Raw genomic sequence first — 13,414 nt, 5'->3', positions numbered from 1 at the left:
CAGGATTCATAACACAACCCATGAGCAAAAAACCCACCCCAGGCAAATTGGGGCATGCCCCTTTCCCTTTGGTTCTTGAGTCCAGCAACCCCAAATCACCCAAAGTCCCAAAAGTCCAATGACCCAAAAGTCTCTGTCCCTGGTCAGGGCAGCCCCAGAGTTCGAAAGTTTATCTGCGGAGCTTTACCTCCCAACCTGGGTGGAAATGGGACGTGGGTAAGAGGCACCTTACGTGATCTGAAGCTGACCGCCCCATAGCTCCATAGCGGCGCTCCACTCCGCCAGCCGCCCCACGAACTCCTTCGCTCAGCTGCGCTCCGCCCCACTCCGCCAGCCACCCCATGAACTCCTTCGCTCAGCTCCACAAACTGCTCCACCAGCCGGCCCGCCAACTGCTCCACAATCTATCTTCAGGCTCCCCCACTACTTAACACAACACTCAGTGATTTCAGCTCTTAGGTGAATTCAGCTTGTAGTAGGGGAGCCCCAGTGCTGGTGCACTGTCAGCCCAAAGTGAGCTCAGCAGCCTGTAACTAGACTTCTAATGGAATCAAAATCAGCTCTGATATTCCACAGTGGAGAGAGGAGGAAGTGCAATTAGCATGTAAGGCCCTCACCAAGGGGCCCATGCCTACAAGGGGCCCATGCCGGGACCTACAAGGAGAGGATCATCTTTGTGCATCTGTAAATTCTCCCCAAAGCACCCCTCGGTGTCAGGGTGCCGTGTCCCATTCCCCGCCCCCTTGAGCTAGCCAGTCCCCCTGCTTGGGGTCTGGATTGGAGCTGGCGTCCCCTACAGAGGAAAGGCCCCGTGTCCCATTTCCCTCCACACACATGCTCTCTCTCTCTCTCTCTCGCTCTCTGCCTCCCTGCCCTGGGGCCGGATCGGAGCTGGCACCCATGCAGACGTCATGCTCTGGACTGGCTGTGACCCTGCTCTCCTGGAAGGTCAGACATGGTGTCGGTCACCAGTTGGTGCCAGTTCGGGTATGAGGAGGCTGGAGAAGCTGGGGACTTTGCCAGGGGGCTCTTTGCTGCCAGATTCCAGGCATCCAGCACAAGTGGGTCGCCCGGTGACCCCTCTAGTGCTCCCTGCTGCTCTCCCCAGTGCCCCCTGATGTCTCTGCTGCTCCCCCACCCCACCCCATCCAGCAATGCCTCAGTGCCCTCTCCTTCCCCAGACCCCCCCTCCACACCTAACTACTTCTCCTCCCAGTACCTCCAAACCCCAAGTGCCCCCGCCACCACTATAACCGCCTCAGCATTTTCCTCCTCCACTCCACCAAGCCCCCCCATGCACCCTAATCCTCCATGGCCCCCTTCCCTCCACCCTTTGTGACCCTTCCCTTGCCCTTTTCCCTATGATCTCTCTGACCCCCATACCCATGTTCCCCCAGCCCCAGCCTCCACAGGGATGGAATGGGACCCAGGCATCCGGGAGGACGCCCCTAATGGCAGAACCACAGTGCTGCTAGGCCCAGGGGTGGGGGTGGGGGGTACAGCAAAGGAAACAGACCCAGCCACCCAGGTGTCCAAGGCAGCTCTCCTGGGAAAGGAATGACAGTGCTGCCAGCCCCATGAGCAGGGAATGTGACCCAGACATCCAGGAGAGCTCCGCGGGAACTCTGTAGCTCCTGGGGATGGGGGGAGGGAATGGGACCCAGGCATCTGGGATGACTCCTCTCGGGGCTCTACAGCTCCCAGCCCCTGGGAGTGGGGGTGGTAGGGAAGGGGACCCACGTGTCCAGACTCCTGTCTCATAGATTCATAGATATTTAGGTCAGAAGGGACCATTATGATCATCTAATCTGACCTCCTGCACAACGCAGGCCACAAAATTTCACCCACCACTCCTACAAAAAAACCTCACACCTATATCTGTGCTATTGGAGTCCTCAAATCGTAGTTTAAAGACTTCAAGGAGCAGAGAACCCTCCAGCAAGTGACCCGTGCCCCATGCTACAGAGGAAGACGAAAAGCCTCTAGGGCCGCTTCCAATCTGCCCTGGAGGAAAATTCCTTCCCGACCCCAAATATGGCGATCAGCTAAACCCTGAGCATATGGGCAAGATTCATCAGCCAGATACTACAGAAAATTCTTTCCTGGGTAACTCAGATCCCACCCCATCTAATATCCCATCACAGGCCATTGGGCCTATTTACCATGAATATTTAATTACCAAAACCATGTTATCCCATCATACCATCTCCTCCATATACTTATCGAGTTTAATCGTAAAGCCAGATAGATCTTTTGCCCCCACTGCTTCTCTTGGAAGGCTACTCCAAAACTTCACTCCTCTGATGGTTAGAAACCTTCATCTAATTTCTAGTCTAAGGGTATGTCTACACTACGAAATTAGGTCAAATTTATAGAAGTTGGTTTTGTAGAAAGCGGTTTTATACAGTTGATTGTGTGTGTCCCCACACAAGTGCTCTAAGTGCATGTAGTCGGCGGAGTGTGTCCACAGTACTGAGGCAACCATCGACTTCCAGAGCGTTGCACTGTGGGTGGCTATCCCACAGTTCCTGCAGTCTCCGCCACCCATCTGAATTCTGGGTAGAAATCCCAGTGCCTGATGGGGCTAAAACATTGTCGCAGGTGGTTCTGGGTACATATTGTCAGGCCCCCATTCCCTCCCTCCCTCCCTCCGTGAAAGCAAGGGCAGACAATCGTTTTGCGCCTTTTTTCTTGAGTTACCTGTGCAGACGCCATACCACGGCAAGCATGGAGCCCGCTCAGCTAACCGTCACCGTATGTCTCCTGGGTGCTGGCAAATGCGGTACTGCATTGCTACACAGCAACAGTTTATTGCCTTTTGGCAGTAGACCGTGCAGTATGACTGGTAGCCGTCGTCGATGTAGTCCAGGGTGCTCTTTTAATTGAGTGCCTGGGCAAACATGGGAGTGACTCAGCCAGGTCATTTCCCTTTTAAGTTTCGTCTCGTGGCAATTCAGTCCTACCAGCAGTGCACTGTCTTTTAACCTCCAGCCAGCAGAAGATGATGGCTAGTCGTCATACTGCACCGTCTTCTGCCGAGCACCCAGGAGATGATGATGGCTAGCGGTCATACTGCACAGTCTGCTGCCAGCAAGATGTATAAAGATAGATGAAGTGGCTCAAAAGAAGAAATAGACCAGATTTGTTTTGTATTCATTTTCTCCTCCTTCCCTCTGTGAAATCAACGGCCTGCCAAACCCAGTTTTGAGTTCTATCCTTGAGGTTTTGAGTTCTATCCTTGATGGGGCCATTCAGTTTCTCACAAAGCCACCCCCTTTGTTGATTTTAATTCCCTATAAGCCAACCCTGTAAGCCATATCGTCGATCGCCCCTCCCTCTGTCAGGGCAATGGCAGACAATCGTTCCGCGCCTTTTTTCTGTGCGGACGCCATACCACGGCAAGAATGGAGCCCGCTCAGATCACTTTGGCAATTAGGAGCACATTAAACACCATGTGCATTATCCAGCAGTATATGCAGCACCGGAATCTGGCAAAGCGATACCAGGCGAGTAGGTGACGTTAGCGCGGTAACGTGAGTGATGAGGACATGGACACAGACTTCTCTCAAAGCAGGGGCCCTGGCAATGTGGGCATCATGGTGCTAATGGGCCAGGTTCATGCAGTGGAATGCCAATTCTGGGCTCGGGAAACGAGCACAGACTGGTGGGACCACATAGTGTTGCAGGTCTGGGACAATTCCCAGTGGCTGCAAAACTTTCGCATGCGTAAGGGCACTTTTATGGAACTTTGTGACTTGCTTTCCCCTGCCCCGAGGCACAAGAATACCAAGATGAGAGCAGCCCTCACAGTTGAGAAGCGAGTGGCAATAGCCCGGTGAAAGCTTGCAACCCCAGACAGCTACCGGTCACTCGGGAATCAATTTGGAGTCGGCAAATCCACTGTGGGGGCTGCTGTGATGCAAGTAGCCAACGCAATCAAAGATCTGCTGATATCAAGGGTAGTGACCCTGGGAAATGTGCAGGTCATAGTGGATGGCTTTGCTGCAATGGGATTCCCTAACTGTGGTGGGGCCATAGACGGAACCCATATCCCTATCTTGGCACTGGAGCACCAAGCCGGCGAGTACATAAACCGCAAGGGGTACTTTTCCATAGTGCTGCAAGCTCTGGTGGATCACAAGGGACGTTTCACCAACATCAGCGTGGGATGGCGAGAAAGGTACATGACACTCGCATCTTCAGGACCTCTGGTCTGTTTCAAAAGCTGCAAGAAGGGACTTTATTCCCAGACCAGAAAATAACCGTTGGGGACATTGAAATGCCTATAGTTATCCTTGGGGACCCAGCCTACCCCTTAATGCCATGGGACATGAAGCCATACACAGGCACCCTGGACAGTAGTCAGGAGCTGTTCGACTACAGGCTGAGCAAGTGCAGAATGGTGGTAGAATGTGCATTTGGGCATTTAAAAGCGCGCTGGCGCAGTTTATTGACTCGGTTAGACCTCAGCGAAACCAATATTCCCACTGTTATTACTGCTTGCTGTGCGCTCCACAATATCTGTGAGAGTAAGGGGAAGACATTTATGGCGGAGTGGGAGGTTGAGGCAAATCGCCTGGCTGCTGGTTTCACACAGCCAGACACCGGGGAGGTTAGAAGAGCACAGGAGGGCGCGCTGCGCATCAGAGAAGCTTTGAAAACCAGTTTCATGACTGAACAGGCTACGGTGTGAAAATTCTGTTTGTTTCTCCTTGATGAAACCCCCCGCCCCTTGGTTCACTCTACTTCCCTGTAAGCTAACAACCCTCCCCTCCTCCCTTCGAACACCGCTGTCAGAGGCAATAAAGTCATTGTTGCTTCACATTCATGCATTCTTTATTCATTCATCACACAAATAGGGGGATAACTACCAAGGTAGCCCAGGAGGGGTGGTGGAGGAGAGAAGCACCAGGAGGGGTGGTGGAGGAGGGAAGGACAAGGCCACACAGCACTTTAAAAGTTTAAAACTTTAAAACTTATTGAATGCCAGCCTTCTGTTGCTTGGGCAATCCTCTGGGGTGGAGTGGCTGGGTGGCCAGAGGCCCCCCCACCACGTTCTTGGGCGTCTGGGTGAGGAGGCTATGGAACTTGGGGAGGAGGGCGGTTGGTTACACAGGGGCTGTAGCGGTGGTCTGTGCTCCTGCTGCCTTTCCTGCAGCTCAACCATACGCTGGAGCATATTGGTTTGATCCTCCAGCAGCCTCAGCATTGAATCCTGCCTCCTCTCATCACGCTGCTGCCACCTTTCAGCTTCAGCCGTCTCTTCAGCCTGCCACTTACTCTCTTCAGCCCGCCACCTCTCCTCCCGATCATATTGTGCTTTCCTGCACTCTGACATTGTCTGCCTCCACGCATTCGTCTGTGCTCTGTCAGTGTGGGCGGACAGCATGAGCTCAGAGAACATTTCATCATGAGTGCGTTTTTTTCGCCTTCTAATCTTCAGTAGCCTCTGGGAAGGAGAAGATCCTGTGATCATTGAAACACATGCAGCTGGTGGAGAAAAAAAAAAGAGGCAGTGGTATTTAAAAAGACATATTTTCTAGAACAATGGCTACACTCTTTCATGGTAAACCTTGCTGTTGACATTACATACGCAGCACATGTGCTTTCGTTCCAAGGTCGCATTTTGCCTCCCCACACCACGTGGCTAGCCCCCCCCCCTCTTCCCCCCACCCCGGCTAACAGCAGGGAACATTTCTGTTCAGCCACAGGCAAACAGCCCAGCAGGAACGGGCACCTCTGCATGTCCCCTTAAGAAAAGCACCCTATTTCAACCAGGTGACCATGAATGATATCACTCTCCTGAGGATAACACAGAGAGATAAAGAACGGATGTTGTTTGAATGCCAGCAAACATACACTGCAATGCTTTGTTCTACAATGATTCCCGAGTACGTGCTACTGGCCTGGTGTGGTAAAGTGTCCTACCATGGTGGGTGGAATAAGGCTGCCCTCCCCAGAAACCTTTTGCAAAGGCTTTGGGAGTACATCCAGGAGAGCTGCAAATGCCAGGGCAAATTAATCATTAAACATGCTTGCTTTTAAACCATGTATAGTATTTTAAAAGGTACATTCACCAGAGGTCCCTTCTCTGCCTGGCGGGCCCGGGAGGCAGCCTTGGTTGGGTCCGGGGGGGGACTTCCTCCAGGTCCAGGGTGAGAAACAGTTCCTGTCTGTCGGGAAAACTGGTTTCTCCACTTGCTTGCTGTGAGCTATCTACAACTTCATCATCATTATCTTCCTCGTCCTCAAAACCTGCTTCAGTGTTGCCTCCATCTCCATTGAAGGAGTCAAACACCACGGCTGGGGTAGTGGTGGCTGAACCCCCTAAAATGGCATGCAGCTCATCATAGAAGCGGCATGTTTGGGGCTCTGACCTGGAGCGGCCGTTCGCCTCTCTGGTTTTCTGGTAGGCTTGCCTCAGCTCCTTAAGTTTCACCCTGTTATGGCCTCTGTCCTTCATGCCCTGGGAGATTTTGGCAAATGTTTTGGCATTTCGAAAATGGAACAGAGTTCTGATAGCACGGATTCCTCTCCCCATACAGCGATCAGATCCCGTACCTCCCGTTCAGTCCATGCTGGAGCTCTTTTGCGATTCTGGGACTCCATCATGCTCACCTCTGCTGATGAGCTCTGGCCAGCATGGCAAGCTGCAGGTGACCATGCAAACAGGAAATTGAAATTCAAAAGTTCGCAGGCCTTTTCCTGTCTACCTGGCCAGTGCATCTAAGTTGAGAGTGCTGTCCACAGCGGTCACAATAGAGCACTCTGGGATAGCTCCCGGAGGCCAATACCATCTAATTGCGCTCACAGTACCCCAAATTCGACCCGGCAAGGCCGATTTAAGTGCTAATCCACTTGTCAGAGGTGGATTAAGGAAATTGATTTTAAGAGCCGTTTAAGTTGAAAAAAAGGGCTTCATCGTGTGGACAGGTGCAGGTTTACATCGATTTAACGCTGCTAAATTCGACCTAAACTCCTAGTGTAGACCAGGGCTAAATTTCCTTGTGGCCAGTTTATATCCATTTGTTCTTGTGTCCACATTGGTACTGATCTTAAATAATTCCTCTCCCTCTCCGGTATTTATCCCTCTGATATATTTATAGAGAGCAATCATATCTCCCCTCAACCTTCTTTTAGTTAGGCTAAACAAGCCAAGCTCCTTGAGTCTCCTTTCATAAGACAAGTTTTCCATTCCTCGGATCATCCTAGTAGCCCTTCTCTGTACCTGTTCCAGTTTGAATTCATCCTTCTTAAACATGGGAGACCAGAACTGCACACAGTATTCCAGGTGAGGTCTCACCAGTGCCTTGTATAACGGTACAAAAATCTCCTTATCCCTACTGGAAATACCTCTCCTGATGCTTCCCAAGGCCGCATTAGCTTTTTTCACGGCCATATCACATTGGCGGCTCATAGTCATCTTATGATCAACCAATACTCCAAGGTCCTTTTCCTCCTCCGTTACTTCTAATTGATGCGTCCCCAGCTTATAACTAAAATTCTTGTTATTAATCCCTAAATGCATGACCTTACATTTCTCACTATTAAATTTCATCCTACTACTATTACTCCAGTTTACAAGGTCATCCAGATCCTCCTGTAGGATATCCCTGTCCTTCTCTAAATTGACAATACCTCCCAGCTTTGTATCATCCACAAACTTTATTAGCACACTCCCACTTTTTGTGCTGAGGTCAGTAATAAAAAGATTAAATAAGATTGGTCCCAAAACCAATCCTTGAGGAACTCCACTGGTAACCTCCCTGCAGCCTGACAGTTCACCTTTCAGTAGGACCCGTTGTAGTCTGCCCTTTAACCAATTCCTTATCCACCTTTCATTTTTCCTGTTGATCCCCATCATATCCAATTTAACTAATAATTCCCCATGTGGCACGGTATCAAACGCCTTACTGAAATCTAGGTAAATTAGATCCACTGCGTTTCCTTTGTCTAAAAAATCTGTTACTTTCTCAAAGAAGGAGATCAGGTTGGTTTGGCACGATCTACCTTTTGTAAAACCATGTTGTGTTTTGTCCCATTTACCATTGACTTCAATGTCCTTAACTACCTTCTCCTTCAAAAATTTTTCCAAGACCTTGCATACTATAGATGTCAAACTAACAGGCCTGTAATTACCTGGATCACTTTTTTTCTCTTTCTTAAAAATAGGAACTATGTTAGCAATTCTCCAATCATAGTACAACCCCTGAGTTTACAGATTCATTAAAAATTCTTGCTAATGGGCTTGCAATTTCATGTGCCAATTCCTTTAATATTCTTGGACGACGATTATCTGGGCCCCCCGATTTAGTCCCATTAAGCTGTTTGAGTTTTGCTTCTACCTCAGATATGGTAATGTCTACCTCCATATCCTCATGTCTCTTTCTGTGTCCCCCCAGAACACGATGGTGCTGAGGGACCTGAATGGGGGTGGGGCCTGCATCCCATCTGGATATGCAGAGAGCCTGGTTTCCTCTGGCTGATCGGTGACGGTGCTGACACCATGATCAGAGTCCTGACCCACTGCAGCTATGACGGATAGCCAGGGGCCAGCATGGGGACAGGGGTGCAGTCCCAGGAGAGGGCTGGAGGACTGGGAGAATGAGCACAGGGCGGGGAGAAGTGGGGGTCTCAGCCTGCCATGTGGAGAGAACTGACTCCGAGGCCTGGGTGTGGGAGGGCAGAGAAGTGGATCAGACCACAATGATGTGGTGGGGGGACTGACTCCAAGCCAGAGGACGGGCTCCCCAGGATGGGTGGGAGTCCCAGCATGAGGGGTGGCCGAAATGTGGCACAGACTGCCCCTGGCAGAGAGGAGTGGGTGGGGAACAATAGGAGAGTGCAGTGGTCTCAGGCCCCCGCAGTTTATAGATTAACCCATCTGTGCAGGTATTACATGGGGTTGGGGGATCTCTACCCCCAGAGCAGATGGCAGGAGCAGATCTCCAACCCAGCAGCTTCCCCCCCGCACAAGCCAGTCTATTCCCCCAAGGCACACAGATGGGTACAGAAGATTAGGAGTTTGGGTTCAAGGAGAGGCTTGTCAGATTAATCTAAATTGACCTTGTAATCATGATATCCACTCAGTCCACACCTAATCTTCTGTCTTTCTCTCTTGCTCTCTTTCTAGCAACTCTAAAGACAAAACATGTTACACTAATAAAATAATACCAATAGGATCTTATAAGAGGGATAAGGCAAAAGAAATGCCACGTTTATTGTAACTACAACAAAACATTACTATATGCAATTTCTATATAGATCCATTCACACACACAGACATTCACACACAGGTTCTACATAAAGGTTGTTATAGTTACCAGCCTAGATGTTGCTCGTGCCAAGTCACCGACCAGGTGGCCTGGACACGAGAGTGGAGCCGAGTCATTGTCAGATGCGCATCCGATGCGCTTGGAGTGTGGTTGCAGAACCAGACTCAAAGAACACAGTCCCAGGGTCCAATCTTTATAGGTCTCTGGTTCAATACAAGTCTATGGAAGTTGCTTCATCGTGCTGAATTTACAATTGAGATGACCATCAATCAGCTCAATCAGCAGATGGTACATCCATGACTGCTCCATGACAGCTAGGTGTTATCTTCTTGTTCTTCCTTTATGCGTTTTGGGTGGATTCCGGTTCGCCCTCTGGGGGTCATCCGGTTATCTCCACTCTGCATACTCTTCGGCCCATCGATACCAAGGTTGTAATTCTTAGAAGTAGGCTGGCACCATTTACTAACCAATTATTTACCTGCTTCAGACATTCCATTCCATGCACTCATTCATTCTTTTACTTAAAAACACAGTCTCATGACTCTTTTGGGTTTAACAAGTTTCATCCCATTGTTTTTCCCTCTTTGGTTACAAAGATTTACATAGGCATGATAAGGGGCCCCCGCGGGGGAGGAAGAGCATCAGGGTGTTGCTTCAAAGAACACCGTTTTCTCAAAGTTTGTATCACTCTCCAGCACAGACTTTGTCCTGTACTGGCCATTCTTATAATCTCCTTGCATAACCTATTAACTCAGTCCTTGTACCGGCTTGAGATAATTAGCACTTTGGCCTTGCATTTGTTTCAGAGTGAAATTCAACATAATAGTACAGCATGGAAGTGATATTCATAACCTTTTACAATACCTATATAACTCTTATATCTATCTTTAATTTTACTACTACTTGATTATAATTTTACCATACTTATATAACTATGAGGGTGACCCAACAACAGACAAGACCACAGAAGCACCAAAGAAATGGCAGGAAAAGAGAAGGGAAGAAACAGCCCCGGAGAAAGGATAGAGACACACTGTACGCATGCCTCTGCTCTCCTGTAACGAGGGCTCGGGTCCTAAACACTTGCTTCAGTGGGTTTAAGCCCCCTAGAAGTGCCATGTAGAAGGACCTCCCTGTAAATAGTGATCAATGTCCTTCACCTCCAAACAAATGATTTGGGTATCCATTACATATCTGTAGCTCAAGGACCACGCTTAAATATGGGCTCCGGTCTCTTTCTGTTTCACACCTTTTAAATGCCCTGTGTGACTGACCTCTCCGCGCAACAAGGCTTCAGTTCCCCCCCATACTGAGTTGGAGTAGCCTCCCACTGAGCTGGAGGGGGAGGGACCACTCTCTGATCCCTGGTGGGCGGAGCCAGGCTGGGCTCACCCTTCCTACAGGAACTAAGAGGCGGGACAGGAAGTATAAAAGGTGGAGCCTCTAATATGGTTCAGCCTGAGCTAGGGAAAGGAGCAGATGTCTTCAGATTGCTCTTGAGCCTGAAGCAACAGCTGCACTGTGCCCTGCCTGAGGATGAGACTGAGAAGAGCTGCTGCTTGCTGTATACCTTGAGGAGATGCAGGATGACCCTGAGCCCCAAGTACCTTATGGGGAGAGAGTAAGAAGTAGCCCAGGGACAGCTGACTATAATTCAGTGGCTGCCTGAATGCTGGTCAGTGGGTTTTGGTTGGCTCCCTGCTGATCCAGTGGTGGAACACGGTTATGGTTAGAGCCCTGTGCTGGGACCTGGTGGAATAGGGTGAGCCTGGGTCTCCCTATGCCCTGCTGCCAACCACACCCTGGGTTGGCAGCCCTTAAGCTCAGAAGCCTGAGTTTGCCTGCTGGAGTCAGGATGCTAAATACTAGACTATATTTGTTTTGCTGGGCCCTGCCTAAGGGCCTGGGCTCCTTGAGATGGTTGGACTGCACTGTCCCACCTAAGGCCCTAACCTTGAATTCCTGGTAAGGGGTGGTGTCCCAGGGGTGGAGTGGCCTTTCACGAAGGAGGGGGAGGGACACTGCCAACCCATTAAACACCCAATTTAGCTCCTCTTGGTCTTGGGTCCCAGGTAACTGCTAGGCAAAATGACCCCTGGCTACTGAGAGAATGTAGGTCTCTCCTTTCCCTCACTCTTAGCCCTGGCCTTTTTTCATACCCTTGGTCTAATGACAACCTTTTAAGAAGAGTTTGGGTCACCTTTCCCATGTGTATTTAGTCCTGGGTCACTTTCATGTGAGTCAAAATGACTGCCCTGTAAACCCAGTGTAAGGTCTTAGCCCTCTTACACTTAAAGTAGTGGGGCCTTTTTGTGGCTTGAGGCCATTGCTGGCCAAGAAATGCATGGGTACAGAGGCCTGACTATTCATGTCTGTCTTTTTGACATTGCTTCAGCTATAATATTGGCTTGTCAGATATCAATAAAATCATTGACTTATAACTGTGTTGCTTGGGGACCATTTTTGGGATGGACCAGAGTGGGGCCTGGATGGTGGAGGCAAAGTTGAAGGACTCTGGAAGGGGGTATGACAATGCTGCGGCTTCAGCCCTGCAGTTCAAACTCTCAAAGATGTAGCAATGTCTGACTCATCCAAGGAGACCATGCATGGTACTTCAAATGCCCTAGATATTAAAATTTGGAATGGACCACCAGAGCAAGAGGGAATATTGGTGGCGGTCTGATGTTCTGGGGGTTCAGAGCAGTAAGGGGTTATGTAACTCTTGCCCTGCAGCTCTGGGGACTGTAAAAGCTATGCTCCCAATCTGGACACTAATGGCCGGCAAACAAGCATTCAGGTCACCCCCTAGCTTCCACAACCCATTTATTACTTCTGAATTTCCCCCAAATCAGCTGCCAATGTGACAATATGCCAAGGTTCCCAGAATTGAGTTACTATGTTACCTCTCAACAAGTGAGAGTTTTGCCACTGGTAAGTTGTGTGACAGATCTCTGATGCACCTTTTCTCCTGTTAGGAAACTCTTCAGGACTCTGCCAGTCCAAACCTTGCCTTGCCACCGACAAACAGAACCCCCTACTCCTCAGTTCCCCAGATAAGTTTCCCTACAGTGGCCCACCTTCTCTTGGAACACTCACAGAAATTAAGCTTGCTGCTCCTTTAAAGACACTAGCAATAGTTTATTAATTGTGATTAACTAACTCAACTTAATCACAGCACTAAATTGCTTTATAGTAAATTAAGTGGACTAAAGACTATGTCAAAGGTTTAAATGACTCCAAGTATAAGGAGAAAAGCTAGAAAGGGTAACAAACAAAAGTAAAAATGTGCTTCTAAGACACACTTAACTTCAGCAAGTTAAAATCTTCCCTGAAGCAGGTTTCTCAACTGCAGTCACTTCCCAGACACTTAAACCTCCTTGGCTGAAGGACCCAATTTTCTGTGGATTTTTTTTTTGAGAGAGAGACCAGGCCCCTTGGATCCCTTAAGTCATGGATAACTCCAATGTCTTTTTGACCTTGTGATGTGGTTTACTCCCCACACAGGACCTCAGAGGATTGACTTAGGCCAGGCAGGTCCAATTAAGCAGCAAATAGTGGGGAGATTTAGGCTATGAGGAGGTCACTAATTGGAAGCAAGCTCTCTCCTATGAGGGAACAGGTGGGGCTTACATAAAGCTCAGACTGGCAACTGAAAGATGGCTGCCACTGAATAGTATAAAGCTGTCAAGGTTCCTTCCCCACTCTGAACTCTAGGGCACAGATGTGGGGACCTGCATGAAAACCTCCTAAGCTTACTTTTACCAGCTTAGGTTAAAACTTTCCCAACTTTCCCAAACTATTTTACTCTTTGCCCTTGAAACTTCCATTGCCACCACCAAACATTTATCTGGGTTTATTTTTATTAGGAAAGCATTGTTTGAAAACGTCTTCCCCTCCAAAATCCTCCCAACCCTTGCACCCGCTTCCTGGGGAAGGCTTGGTAAAAATCCTCACCAATTTGCATACGTGATCACAGACCCAAACCCTTGGATCTTAAGAACAATGAAAAAACATTCAGTTTCTGAAAAGAAGGATTTTAACAGAAGTAAAAAGAATCACCTCTGTAAAATCAGGATGGTAAATACCTGACAGGGTAATTAGATTCAAAACATAGAGAATCCTTCTAGGCAAAACCTTAA

The sequence above is a fragment of the Lepidochelys kempii genome, chromosome 4, assembly GCF_965140265.1.
Source record: "Lepidochelys kempii isolate rLepKem1 chromosome 4, rLepKem1.hap2, whole genome shotgun sequence".
Classification (NCBI taxonomy): domain Eukaryota; kingdom Metazoa; phylum Chordata; order Testudines; family Cheloniidae; genus Lepidochelys; species Lepidochelys kempii.
Note: the sequence above shows the minus strand (reverse complement) of the source record.